At 45.3% G+C, this 12,737-nt stretch overlaps 1 protein-coding gene across 5 annotated transcripts in view; it reads left to right on the forward strand.

Moving 5' to 3' along the window:
• The first annotated feature begins 2,235 nt into the window (after positions 1–2,235).
• Positions 2,236–12,737, forward strand: part of LOC138830115 (ligand-dependent corepressor) — a 98,410-nt gene continuing 87,908 nt past the window's right edge. For 3 of the 5 annotated variants that reach the window (XM_070026516.1, XM_070026519.1, XM_070026520.1), the window contains exons 1-2: positions 2,236–2,333; positions 3,234–3,307. The gene's annotated coding sequence lies outside the window, so the exon portion shown is untranslated. Of the gene's footprint in view, positions 2,334–2,905; positions 2,973–3,233; positions 3,308–12,737 lie in introns of those variants that run through there. The other 2 variants (XM_070026517.1, XM_070026518.1) reach the window with 2 other exon arrangements.

Consider the following 12,737-nt stretch of genomic DNA (forward strand, 5'->3'; position numbering starts at 1 on the left):
CTAATTCCATGCTCAAGTGAGAAAATTTATGTCTCAATTTAGAATTGATCTCTGAAGTTTCTAGAAGTCCCTGAATCTGTATGTCTGAGATTCTTCAAGAGATTATACTGAGGAAATATTATCATTGATTTGATGGTTCTTAAATTATGTGGGGTAGTTTTAAAACATATTCATTATCAACTTATTTTAGAGTTAAAAACTTTGTGAAAGTTGGGTGCCAGTGGCTCATACCAGTAATCCTAGCTACTCAGGAAGCTGAGATCTAAGGGTGGCTATTCAAGGCCAGTCTGGGGCAAGAATGTCCATGAGACTCTTATCTCCAATATACTCCCTCCACCTTCCCCCCCCCCCAAAAAAAAATGGAAGGGAAATGGAGCTGTGGCTCAAGTGGTATAGTTCTAATCTTGAGCAAAAAGGCTCAAAGACAGTACCCTGAGTTCAAGCCCTAGGACCAGCACAAATCTTTATGAACCACATTTCTTCTAAATACTACAGAAAAATCTTTTAAGAGTTACCAAAGACTCAATTCCACCATCTAGTGGTGAATAAAGGAAGTTTTAGGTTGGTGATATGTTTCCATCACATTTAAGGGACTGTTATTCATAACAATCTTTTATCTCATATTCATCCTTTCCTCCACCACTCAAGATAATATGTACACATGAACTCAGTACTTTTGGTTGTTCATCTGACAGTACACCAGTGAAAGAGTATCAACTTCTGAGAATTGTTTATTTATTTATTGTATGCAAGTGCTGGGGATTGAACTCAGGGCCTAGGCACTGTCCCTTAGTTTTTTTCTGCTCAAGACTGGCACTCTACCACTTGGGCCACAGCCTCAAAAAAAAACAAAAAAACTCTGGCTTTTTGATGGAAAATTTCCAGTACTTTTCTGTGTGGGTTAGCTTCCAACCTTAATCTGGAGATCTCAGCCTCCAGAGTAGCTAGGATTACAGGCATGAGTCACCATCCTCCTTCCCCTAAAGAACTGGTTTTTGATCTCCGGTTTTCAGAAGGGGGTAAGGGGACAAAGGTGCCTTCCACCCAAACAATTTAAGTCACTCCTACCCAATCAGCTTTTAGGATTAGAAATGCCACTCCCTCATTCCACAAGTATTTGGTTCTAAAAAAGGACAACCCAGCCTCAATGTAAAGTGATACATCGCTGAGATTGGTTAAGTATTTAAGGACTTGGTCTTTAAATTTAAATATTACAAGCAGGATGAAAGGACCTTAAATTCCAAAGGCGGGAAAGAGGCTGAGCCTTGAGGCTCGGGTCTTGTTTCCCGGATGCTTTTCTTTTTTGATTTTTTTTTTTTAAAAAAACCTTCCCACTCCCCTTTCCCCTTTAGTTCTCCCAAACTTTTCCTACCCCTTCTTCCCCCCCCCCCCCAATCAAGCAATTTTTAAGAGCCTTTTGTAGACTGGTAGCTCCCAGTGCTAGGTGGTTTAATTATTCTAGGAGGTGGAATAATTATTTCCGAGTCCTTCCCCGAAACCCGAAATTAGGGCATTTCTCCACAGTCTGGTGTAAGTATTCCCAAGCTTGCTTTCGAAATCCATTCTCGCAATTTTTAATCTGTTTGGAGATTCTCACCTGTGATGAGCCTGACTGTAGAAACCTCTTATTTTAACTTAAAACTTTTCATCTCCTTTTTTTTTTTTTTTTTACAGGGCTTAGGAAAATTGGCTGTCTCCTAAAAATTTAGGAAGACCCGTTTGCAAGCCTCAGGTCTCGGTATCTCTGCATCTATCCGGGCTCATATTCTAATTTTTGCTTCTTACACAGGCTCCCGACTGGAGCAGTTTCGACCGTAAAGTTGGAGGCAGCAGTGACGCGGAACTCGCAACAGTTGGTGTGGGGCGACAGGCAGGTTGGTAGTGATAAATGGGGCCTGTGGAAAAACAAAAGCCCCAGGGAGGGAAGGGGCAGCCGTGGCCTTGGGGGACCGAGCCAGGGCGGCGCGGTGAGGGCTCGCGCGGGAGAAGGCGCGGTCCTGGGCGGCTGCCGGCGGCGGCGACGCGGCCGAGGATCCTCGGGAACCGCGGGTCGGCGCCGAGGCACGGCTCGCCTTCGGCCACCCCGGGGCCACGGCGAGGTGAGGCCAGGCCTGCCCCCGCGCCGCCCCCGGCGGGAGGCGCGACGCCCAGGCCGCGGGTGCGTGCGCGGCCCCGGGCGACGCGGCTGGGCGTGCGCGAAGCCGCGGCGGAGGCTGGGCCGGGCGGGCGGCAGAAGATGGCGAGGGTGTGTAGGCGGCAGCAATGCTCCGTTGAGAGACGCGGCTTTCGGCAAGAACTGGACTCGTGGCGCCACAAGCTCATTCACCGTGTAGGTGAGACCGTCCCCCCTCCCCGCCCCCCACTTTTCCTCCGGCCGCCGCTGGCTGGCGGGCTTCCTCGCCGCCGGCCGCCCCGGGACGAGGGAGGGAGCGGGGCAGAGGCTGTGCTGCTCCGGCCCGCGCGCCCTCTTGGGTCGGCCCCCTCCCCCACCCCCCGGAGCGCGAGTGCGCTCGAGCGCGCGCGACCTCCGGACGGGCTCGGCGCTCGGCCCCGCGGTCCCCTCCCCTCGCGCCTCCCGGGGCGGGCTCTCGGCGCGCGCGTCCTCCTCTCCCCCCCCCCCCCCCGCGCCCCTCCCCGTGCCGGGCGCCGCCGGCTCATTGTGGAGACTGGTCCCACACGCCGCCGCTGTTCCGGGTGTCCTGAGGACCGGGCAGCACGGGGCCGCGGCCGCCCTCACCGGCTCTCCTTCCGCACCCCTCCCCCACGCCGGCGGCGCGCCCTGTCCCCGCGGGCACGCGCGGCGGGCGGGCGGGCGCCCGGCTCTCTCGGGCGTGTGCGAGGCGTGAGGTGGAGATGGGGGCGGAGGGAGCCGGAGCTGTCACAGGCCCCGCGTCCTCCTGACCGAGCCAAGTGGGGTGTCATGGCCGCGGGGGGCGGCGGCGGCGGCCGGGGAGTTAGTCCTGGACGCACGGGTCGGTGTGTGCGGATTTGTGTTCGGTGTTCCCGCGGCGGGGAGGCGTGGGTGAGATCGAGTGCGCCCGTGGGGCTGGGCGGGGGGTCGCCCCGGTTTCCCTCCGGGATTGGTCGGCGGCGGCGCCTCCCGGACCCGGGTGGCCACGGGGCGGCGCGTTCGCCGGTGGCCGGAGGGAGCGTGGACGGGGACGCCCGGGAGGGGCCGGGCGGCCGGGCTGCGCCTCTCACACTGTGTGTTTTGTCTGTTTTTCTCTCCCAAGGTCCCGTTTCTCTCTGTGCGGCGGCCGACGGGACCCTAAGGGCTTAACTAATATATCTGACCCCCCTCCAAAAAGTAAGTGGCCCGTGTGGGTGTCTCTGCTCTGCCCACCGCCCCCTAGCTCCGGTCCATCCCTGTGTCTGACTCTCCTGTCCTCAGCATTGTTATTTCCTCGTCTTTGCTTGGCGGCTGCGGCTGCTGGTGTGTGAGGAAATGCCCTCCTGTCGTCCTCGGTCCCCCCCACGCCCAGTCCTCGGGGAGGTCCAGAATTCCAGCCCACCCCTCATTCCCCTGAAGAATAGTCTGGGGAACCATGTCTTCTTCCCCACCGGGATCTGGGAGATTCTCTCTAGGGTCGCTTGGGCCCCTCTTCCCCTCTTTCCTGATGGGGTTTCGTTGGAAGGAATTATGCAAATCTTGCTTTCTGGTGTCCATTCAGCGGCAATTTCATGCGGTGAGAAGTTCTCTTTGTTGTGCGAGGGGGAGAACAGACACTGATTTAATAGACATATCTGTTGGGGGGGAAGGGTGGAGGGGGTGTGGAGAGGCTCAGTTTGGAAGAATTACAGCACTTGGTTAGGTTAGTCTTTGTGTTTGAGCCTTTTAGCTTGACAGGAGGGTCTGCCCTTTGCGGTGTCCGACAAGAGATGTGTTCTATAGTAGATTAAACAGCAAAACTGAAACTTTAAACGAGTGAAAGAGTAAGGTATCCTTTACTTAGAGAATATAAGCTTTTCTGTTTTGGGAGTGTTTTTTTTTTTTTTCTTAAATGGGTAATGTGAATTTATTAAGGGTTTAGACTAACATCCAAAATAATGTGAGCTGTAAGGTATCTGTTATCACTTTGGTTGTTCAAAGGTTAAAAGTACATGTTAAGAATGTGTAAATAGTAAAGGCATAAGTAGTTGGTTTTTGGGGGCATGATTTTGTCTTACAAGAATATATCTTAAAATTTCTGTCCAGCCAATCCAAGGCCAGTTCTATCCAGGAAACAGCCCTTTGGCTCTTAGCTATCATTTGCTCTGCTCTGTCTGCTTGTTTTATTCTTTCAAACCCGTCAAAATGTTAATTTGGCTTAAGCATTTCTGAGTTATGTGTTATTTGCCACCATCCTAAGACAGTATGTAAGAAATCTTGACAACATAAAATTAATGCATTTTCAGAATTGTTGGTTAATGTAAAAAGCTGAAATTCTTTTGAGTAATTTTTACTTCTTGTAGTATTCACTTATTGGTTTTGTTCAATAGGATTAAAAAATTGTTACTGTAAAGGCGATGTACAGGGGTTTATAGTTACATAAGTCAGGTAAAGAGTACATTTCTTTTTGGACAATATCACCCCTTCCCTTGCTCTCCTAGTTTTTCCCTCCACTAGGGTTTTTTGTTGTTTGTTGTTGTTGTTGTTGTTTTAAGATCATGAAATCTTGGTTAGATTTTTTGTTTGTTTGTTTTTTGATTTTTGGTTTTTTTTTTGGTCGGTTGTGGGGCCTGAACTCTGGGCCTGGGCGTTATCCCTCAGCTCTTCAGCTCAAGGCTAGCAATCTACCACTTGAGCCACAGAACCACTTCCGGCTTTTTCTGCTTATGTGGTGCTGAGGAATCAAACCCAGGGCCCCATGCATGCCAGGTGAGCATTCTACCACTGAGCCTCCTTCCCAGTCCTAGATTTTTTGTTTTAAGTAGATTCCACCCCCACCCCCCCACCCCCAGTTCTGGGGCTTGAACTCAGGGCCTGAGTGCTGTCCCTGAGTTGTAGTATTCTACAACTTGAGACACAGCACCACTTCCTGCTTTTTTCTGAGTAGTTTGTTGCAGATAAGACTTTATAGCCTTTCTGCTCTTACTGGCTTTGAATTGTGATTGTCAGATCTTGGCCTCTAGAATTGGAGCCTGGCTTAGATTTCTTTTTTTTTTTTTTGTCCTGGGGCTTGAACTCTGGGCCTGGGTGCTGTACCTCAGCTCTTCAGCTCAAGGCGAGTGCTCTGCCACTTGAGCCACAGCATCACTTCCAGTTTTCTGATCGTTTTATTGGAGATCAGAGTCTCAAGGTCTTTCCTGCCTGGGCTGGCTTTGAACCCGGATCCTCAGATCTGAGCCTTCTGAGTAGTTAGGATTATAGGCCTGAACCACCAGAGCCCTGCCACTTCCTGCTTTTTCTGTTTATGTGGTACTGAGGAATTGAACCCAGGGCTTCATGCATGCTAGGCAAGCACTCTTTCCCAGCACAGTTCATACAGTTTTAACAAGTTGTTTACTTTATGATGATTCTATTTACTTTAAAATCCTTGCCTTCTATCTCAGCCCTCCCTTCCTTTTTATTTTATTTTATTGTTGGTCTGAGACAGGATTCAAACTCAATCCCTGATGCTTTCACTCACAGACTAGTGCTCTGTCACTCTATCAGTGGAACCACTCATTCAGGTCCCTTTCTCCTTTAAAATCAACCACTGCTAGCATTTGTGTTTACTGCTGTTTAGCAGGGTTTTTTTTTTTGTTGTTGTTGTTGTTTGTTTTTGTTTTGGTTGGTTGTGAGGTTAAAACTTGAGTCCTGGGCTTGTAGCCTGAGCCCATCCCTGAACTCTTTTGCTCAAGGCTAGTGTTCTACCACTTTAAGCCACAGCACCACTTTTCTGGTAGTCATTTGGAGATGAGAATCTCACTGACTTTTCTAACCTGGGCTGGCTTTGAACTGTGATCTTCAGATTTCAGCCTCCTGAGTAACTGATTTACAGGCATGAGTCACCAGTGCACAGTGGCAAGGTGTTTTTTGTTTTGGTTTATAGCTAATAAAATTGTTATGTAAATATATTTCAGTTGAGTATCAAAACTTAAAAAAATTGAGGAATATTTTAATCTGGTGACTAGTTTTTTTGTTTTCAGTATAATTTTATTATTATTCAATAAGTCAGATAAAGAACATTTTTTTTTGTTGTTGTTGGTCATGGCGCTTGAACTCTGGGCCTGGGCTCTGTCCCTGAGTTCTTTAGCTCAAAGCTAGCACTCTACTACTTGAGCAACAGTGCCACTTCTGACCTTTTCTAGTTTATGTGGTGCTGAGGAATCAAACCCAGGGCCTCATGAATGTGAGGCAAGCACTCTACCACCAAGCCACCTTTCCAGCCCCTAAAGTACATTATTTCTTTTTGGACATTGTCACCTCTTCCCTTGCGCTCTCTGAGTTCAATTTCAATTTTAGTTCCAAATTTCCACTTTCTGGGTAAAGTTCAGGATGTTTTAGAGTCCAGAGTACAATAGTATTTTAATCTGAGCAATAATTAGTATATATTGATAATCTCTCAACTAAAGTCATTCGACTATCATTTTTCCTTTATTAAATTCAATTTTGTTCTTTAAGGGGAGAGTGCCAAGTCAATCAGTTGAAATGCTAGGAAGTTCATATATATATATATATTTATTTTACATGCACATATAAATATATCCATATGTATATATATATTTTTACATACACATACATAATATATATACATATGTATATATTTTTGCCAGTTGTGGGGCTTGAACTCTGGGCCTGGGTACTGTTCTTGGACTCTTTTTGCTCAAAGCCAGTGCTCTATCACTTGAGCCAGAGCACAACTTCTGGCTTTTTCTGTGATTAATTGGAGATAAGTCTCACAGACTTTCTTGCCCAGACTGGCTTTGAACTTCGATCCTCATATCTGAGCCTTCTGAGCAGCTCGGATTACAGGTGTGATCCACCAGCGCCCAGCCTAATAATTCTTTTTTTTTTTTTTGTCGGTTGTGGGGCTTGAACTCTGGGCCTGGCGCTGTCCCTCAGCTCTTCAGCTCAAGGCGAGTGCTCTACCACTTGAGCTACAGTGCCACTTCCGGTTTTCTGGTGGTTTATTGGAGATAGGAGTCTCACGGTCTCTCCTGCCGGGGCTGGCTTTGAACCGCAATCCTCAGATCTCAGCCTCCTGAGTAGCTAGGATTACAGGCGTGAGCCACCAGCGCCCGGCTCCAGCCTAATAATTCTTGTAATAGGATTGTTTGTGATCTCCTGTTTGAATCTCTTGGCTGATTATTTTAATATTATATGATTGTTTGGTGGGTTTTTTTTTTTTTTTGGGTCTGGTCGTGGGGCCTGAACTCTGGGCCTGGGCGCTGTCCCTCAGCTCTTCAGCTCAAGGCTAGCGCTCTACCACTTGAGCTTTTTAAGATATTTAATTCGTATTTTTTAGATTAAAAATTAATTGTAGGGCTGGGAAAATGGTTTAGTTGGTAAAGTGCTTGCCTTAGCATGCATGAAGCCCTGTGTTGGTTCCTCAATACCACATAAACAGAAAAAGCTGGAAGGGCATTGTGGCTCAAATGGTTAAAAGTGCTAGTCTTGAGTGAAATAAGCTCAGGGATAGAGCCCAAGCTCTTGAGTTCAAACCCCAGCACTGGCAAAAAAGAATAATGAATAAAAATAAAAATTCTAAGTTATTCCCAAATCAAGTTTTCTCTTCCTTGTTCTTGTGATATTGGAAGTGGGGCAGGGAAACAGGGTGTGTGGCAAGGTGGAAGACAAGTTATTGGTTCCATACCTAAATTTCATTGAGTTAGGAATTTTTAGTATAGGTCAAATATCCCTTATTCAAGATATTTGCGATCAAGAGTGTTTTAGATTTTAATGCTTTCAGATTTAAAAATGTTAGCAAAGATTTTACAGGCTGAAGCCTTAATCTAAAAATCTGAAATGCACATTGCTCTAAGTTCCAAACTTTTCTAAACAGTTTGGATTTGAAAATGCTCAGCCTCTTGGGTTCAGTGATTATGATTGACATGGATATTTGGTTACTCAATCAATAATACTCTGATTATTAAGTCCTCCAAGACTAGTATGATTGTCTGGAATCCAGGAAGAGCTAGACTTTTCTGCTGCCTGGTGTGAGATAACCTACTGCTTGGCTGCCCTGCAACCGTATTGTATTCTCAAGCTCTTTCTCGTGTGATGAAAGTTGTGATTCGTTATTTAAAAAAGGCCTGAGAGGACAAGATGAATCTTTCATTTTTTAATATATTTTTGTAATTATTAAGGTGTTATACAGACGGATTGCCATTTCATACGTCAGGTAATGAATCTCTGGCTTTCTAAATCACTGATTCCATCAATGTGCTTATAGCTGGAGCAATTTTAGAACACATTTGAATAATCCCAGCATTTAACTTCATGGGGCTACATAAGATGGTCTGGAATATTCTACATAGAATTGGTTACTTGTTTTCTCTGGGAACTGAGTACCTGCCTAAGTACCTGAGTTAGCGCTGCAGTGGGGAAAGAAAGGACTGCCTTTTTGTGCCAGTACTGGTCTTGAACTCTGGGCTTTTTGTTCTCACTTGGCTTTTTTTTCTCTCAAGGATGTCACTCTACCACAGCTCCTTTTCTGGCTTTTTGCTGGTTAATTGGAGGTAGGTAGTATCACAGACTTCTATATAGGCTGGATTTTAACCCTTCCTCAGATTTCAGCCTCCTGAGTAGGTAGTATTATATAAGTAAGTTATTGTACCTCGCAGTCCTCTGGGCCTTCTGCCAGACATGGGCAAAGCTATTAGGAAAACTTCCCTAATCTTCTGTAAGAATTAAAAATTCTTAGAGAAAATAAATGTATTCAGTTATACAAGGCAAAATGTGTCATATAATTATACAAGGAAGTGCTAAGGGTATTTAAAAGTGAAAGGTATCTCTTGAGATGCTGAAGTCTTTATGAAGATGGTGGCAGATTTCTGCTTTGTTTTGATCAATATACAAGAAATTCATTGAAGACATTCATGAAGAAATGGGAGCAAAGTGGAAAATAAAAAGATGAGTTACTTACTTAAAATAATGTAGTATTAGCTGGGCACCTGTGGCTCAGGCCTGTAATCCTGGCTACTCAGGAGGCTGAGATCTGAGAATCACAGTTCAAAGCCAGCCCAGGCGGGAAAGTCCAGGAGACTCTTATGGCCATCAGAAAATTGGAAGTGGCCCTATGGCTCAAAGTGATAGAGCACTAGCCTTGAGCAGAAAGCTCCCCAACAGCACCCAGGCCCTGAGTTCAAACCCCATAATGGGAAAAACAAAGCTAACCCCCCACCCCCCCAAAAAAGACAACAACCCAAATTAGCATGTTCACTCTTTGAATACCTTTAGTACTGACCAATTTTCTTCCTTATGAATTGGATTGGGCTGGGCACTGGTGGTTCATGCCTGTAATCCTTGCTACACAAGGAGGCTGAGATCTAAGGATTGCAGTTCAAAGCCAGCCTGGGCAGGAAAATCTGAGAGACTCTTTCTTATCCCCAGTTAACCACTCAAAAAATGGATATGGCATTGTGGCTCAAAGTGGTAGAGTACTAGCCTTGAGAGCAAAAGTGCTCAGGGACAGTGCCTAGGCCCTGAGTTCAATTCCCACCACCACCACCACCAGCAACAAAAAGAGTTGTATTGGGTATTTGAAAACTGTCAAAAAGTATTTGGTATTATGTGTTGACAGCTAAGTGTGTATTAAGAGATTGGTTTTCATCTCAGGCTTGCAAACTGTCTCTGGAAGCTTAGTAGAGGGGTTTGATTTGTTTTATCTCTCTACCTCTCAATTCTTATTTCCTTTAAGCCTGCCCATCTGTTGTGTAGAATCTGAGTTTGTGATATAGATACAAAGCTATTATAAAAACTTAACATTACTCAGTACAAATGATCTATCTGCAAATATTTAAAAACTGTTTTACCATTCTATGCACTTATACATTGCTTTGGGTAAAATTCCATTATAAACGGTTAGCTTATTTTACTCATATGCAGGGAGTATTTCAGTACAGTGGTCCATGTCTTGATTTTTTTTTAAATTTAAAAATGACTCACAAGCCATAATACTGACCTTTTTGAAATCCAGTGGTTTTTGGTTGTGCATGTATCATTACTAATTCCATAGCATTTTTATTATCTTGGAAAAAAAAAACCCAAATCATTGGCAGTCATTTACTTATCCCTCCTGTGACCCAATTCTTGACGACTAATTTATCTGTTTCTTTTCTCTTTTTTTGGAGTGGTGGTGGGGGGGGGGGAGGTGTCTTTCGTGGGTCCTGAACTCTGGGCCTGGGTGTTATCCCTCAGCTCTTCAGCTCAAGGCTTAGCTCTCTACCACTAGAGCCACAGCACCACTTCTGGCCTTTTCTGCTTATGTGGTGCTGAGGGGAATCGAACCCAGGGGCTCTTTCCTTAACTTAGTGTATTGTCTTTAAGATTTATTCAGCTTGTGATCTGTATCAGCAGTTTTGTTCCTTTTATGGTTAAAATAATGCTGTAGTGTATGGACATATGATGTAAATATAGAGTTTTGTAAACCCATACATGAGCTGGTAGACATTTGTCTCTGCTTTTTGGTTATTTATTATAAGTAATGATTTTATGAACATTTGTGTACAAGTTCTTGTGTGGATCTGTTTTTAGTTCTCTCGAGTAATACATACATATAGGATAGAATTACTGGATTACATGTTAACTTTATGTTGTTTTTTTTTGTCAGTCGTGGGGCTTGAACTCTGGGCCTGGGCACTGTCCCTCAGTCTTCAGCTCAAGGTGAGCTCTCTGCCACTTGAGCCACAGCGCCACTTTTGGTTTTCTGGTAGTTAATTAGAGATATAAGTCTCACAGACTTTCCTGCCTAGGCTGGCTTTGAAACCTGATCCTCAGATCTCAGTCTCCTGAGTAGCTAGGATTACAGGTGTGAGCAACCACTACTTGGCTGTTTTAATTTTTTGAGGAAATTACTAAGCTGTTTTTCAAAGAGGCCATAGACTTTTACCTTCCTTTTTAGCAATGTCTGAGGTTTCAAACAATTTCAGCATATCTTTTCTTTCCAATGTATGTGTGTGTGCGCATGGACACACACCTACATACGTGTGCACATATATGCTGGTACTGGTATTTGAACCCAGAGCCTCTGGCTCTTGATAGTCTTTTTCATTTATAATTTGTGCACTGTACCACCTTGAGCCATACTTGAAGTCTGGCTGTTTTTGCTGGTTATTTGGAGATGGAATCCTACAAAGTTTTCTGCCTTGGTTGGCTTCAAGCTGAAATCTTCAGATCTTAGCCTCTGGAGTAGTAGCTAGGGTTACAGGCATGAGCCACTGGTACCCCGTACCTTTTTTTTAATCTTTAGTTTTTATTCTTCGAGAAGTTGTACAAAGGGTTTTCAATTGAACATAACCAGTTATGTGTATCTTTGAATACCTTTTATCTGTTGCGTTTTCCTTCCAGTTCATAATGGTTAAATTACTGTTTCATGGGTTTTTGTTTTTGTTTATTTTTGTCAGTCCTGGGACTTGAACTCAAGGCCCAGGTGTAGTCCCTGAAGTTCTTTTGCTCAAGACTAGCACTCTACCATTGGAGCTACGACTCCACTTCTACCTTTTTCTGTTTATGTGGAACTGAGGAATCGAACCTGGGGCTTCGTGCATGGTAGGCGAGCACTCTACCACTAAGCCACGTTCCTGGCCCCTTTGGTTTTATATTTCCCAGATGAGTGATGTAGAGTGTTTTTTTTTTCAAATCTTTTTTGACCATTTGTGCTACTTACTTTGGACAAATCTCTAATCAGATCTCATGCCCAGTTTTCACTTAGGTTATTTTATTTCTTGCAGTGCTGGCATTTGGACTCAGGGTCTTATGCTTGCTAAGAATAAGCACTATCATTGAGCTACTTGTTTGAATTGGTTCATTTTAAGATAGGGTATCATGGGCTGGGAAGGTGGCTCAGTGGTAGAGCGCTTGCCTTGCATGCCTGAGGCCCTGGGTTCGATTCCTCAGCACCACATAAGCATAAAGAAAAAAAAAACCGGGGGGCTGGGAAGATGGCTCAGTGGTAGAGCGCTTGCCTTGCATGCCTGAGGCTCTGGGTTCGATTCCTCAGCACTATATAAGCAAAAAAAGAAAAAAGCCGGAAGTGGCACTGTGGCTCAAGTGGTAGAGCGCTAGCCTTGAGCTGAAGAGCTGAGGGACAGCGCCCAGGCCCAGAGTTCAGGCCCCACGACCGGACCAAAAAAAAAAAAGAAAGAAAGAAAAAAAAAACCGGAAGTGGTACTGTGGCTCAAGTGGTAGAGTGCTAGCCTTGAGCTGAGGAGCTGAGGGACAGCGCCCAGGCCCAGAGTTCAGGCCCCATGACTGGACCCCCCCCCAAAAAAAAAAAAAGATAGTGTATCACTTCTTGCCTGGGGTACTTAACCTGTACCATGATCCTCCACAGTAGCTGGGATGACAGGTGTGTGCCATCATACTCAGCTTTTTCTCTTGAAATATAATTTCATGGACTTTTGCCTAGCCTGTTCTGGAAACTTGATCCTCTGTCTTGGCCTTCAATACTGCTAGCATGACAGGAACATACCACTGTGCCTAGCTATTGGTTGAGAAGGGATCATGTGAATATTTGTGCCCAGGCTGGCCTCAAACCACAGTCTTCCCAGTTTTAGCTTTCACAGTAGCTAGGATTATAGGTGTGAGTTGCCAGTGCCTGGCTACTTTTTTT

The sequence above is a fragment of the Dipodomys merriami genome, unplaced genomic scaffold, assembly GCF_024711535.1.
Source record: "Dipodomys merriami isolate MVZ:Mamm:240054 unplaced genomic scaffold, mDipMer1.0.p SCAF_184, whole genome shotgun sequence".
In the NCBI taxonomy this organism is placed as follows: domain Eukaryota; kingdom Metazoa; phylum Chordata; class Mammalia; order Rodentia; family Heteromyidae; genus Dipodomys; species Dipodomys merriami.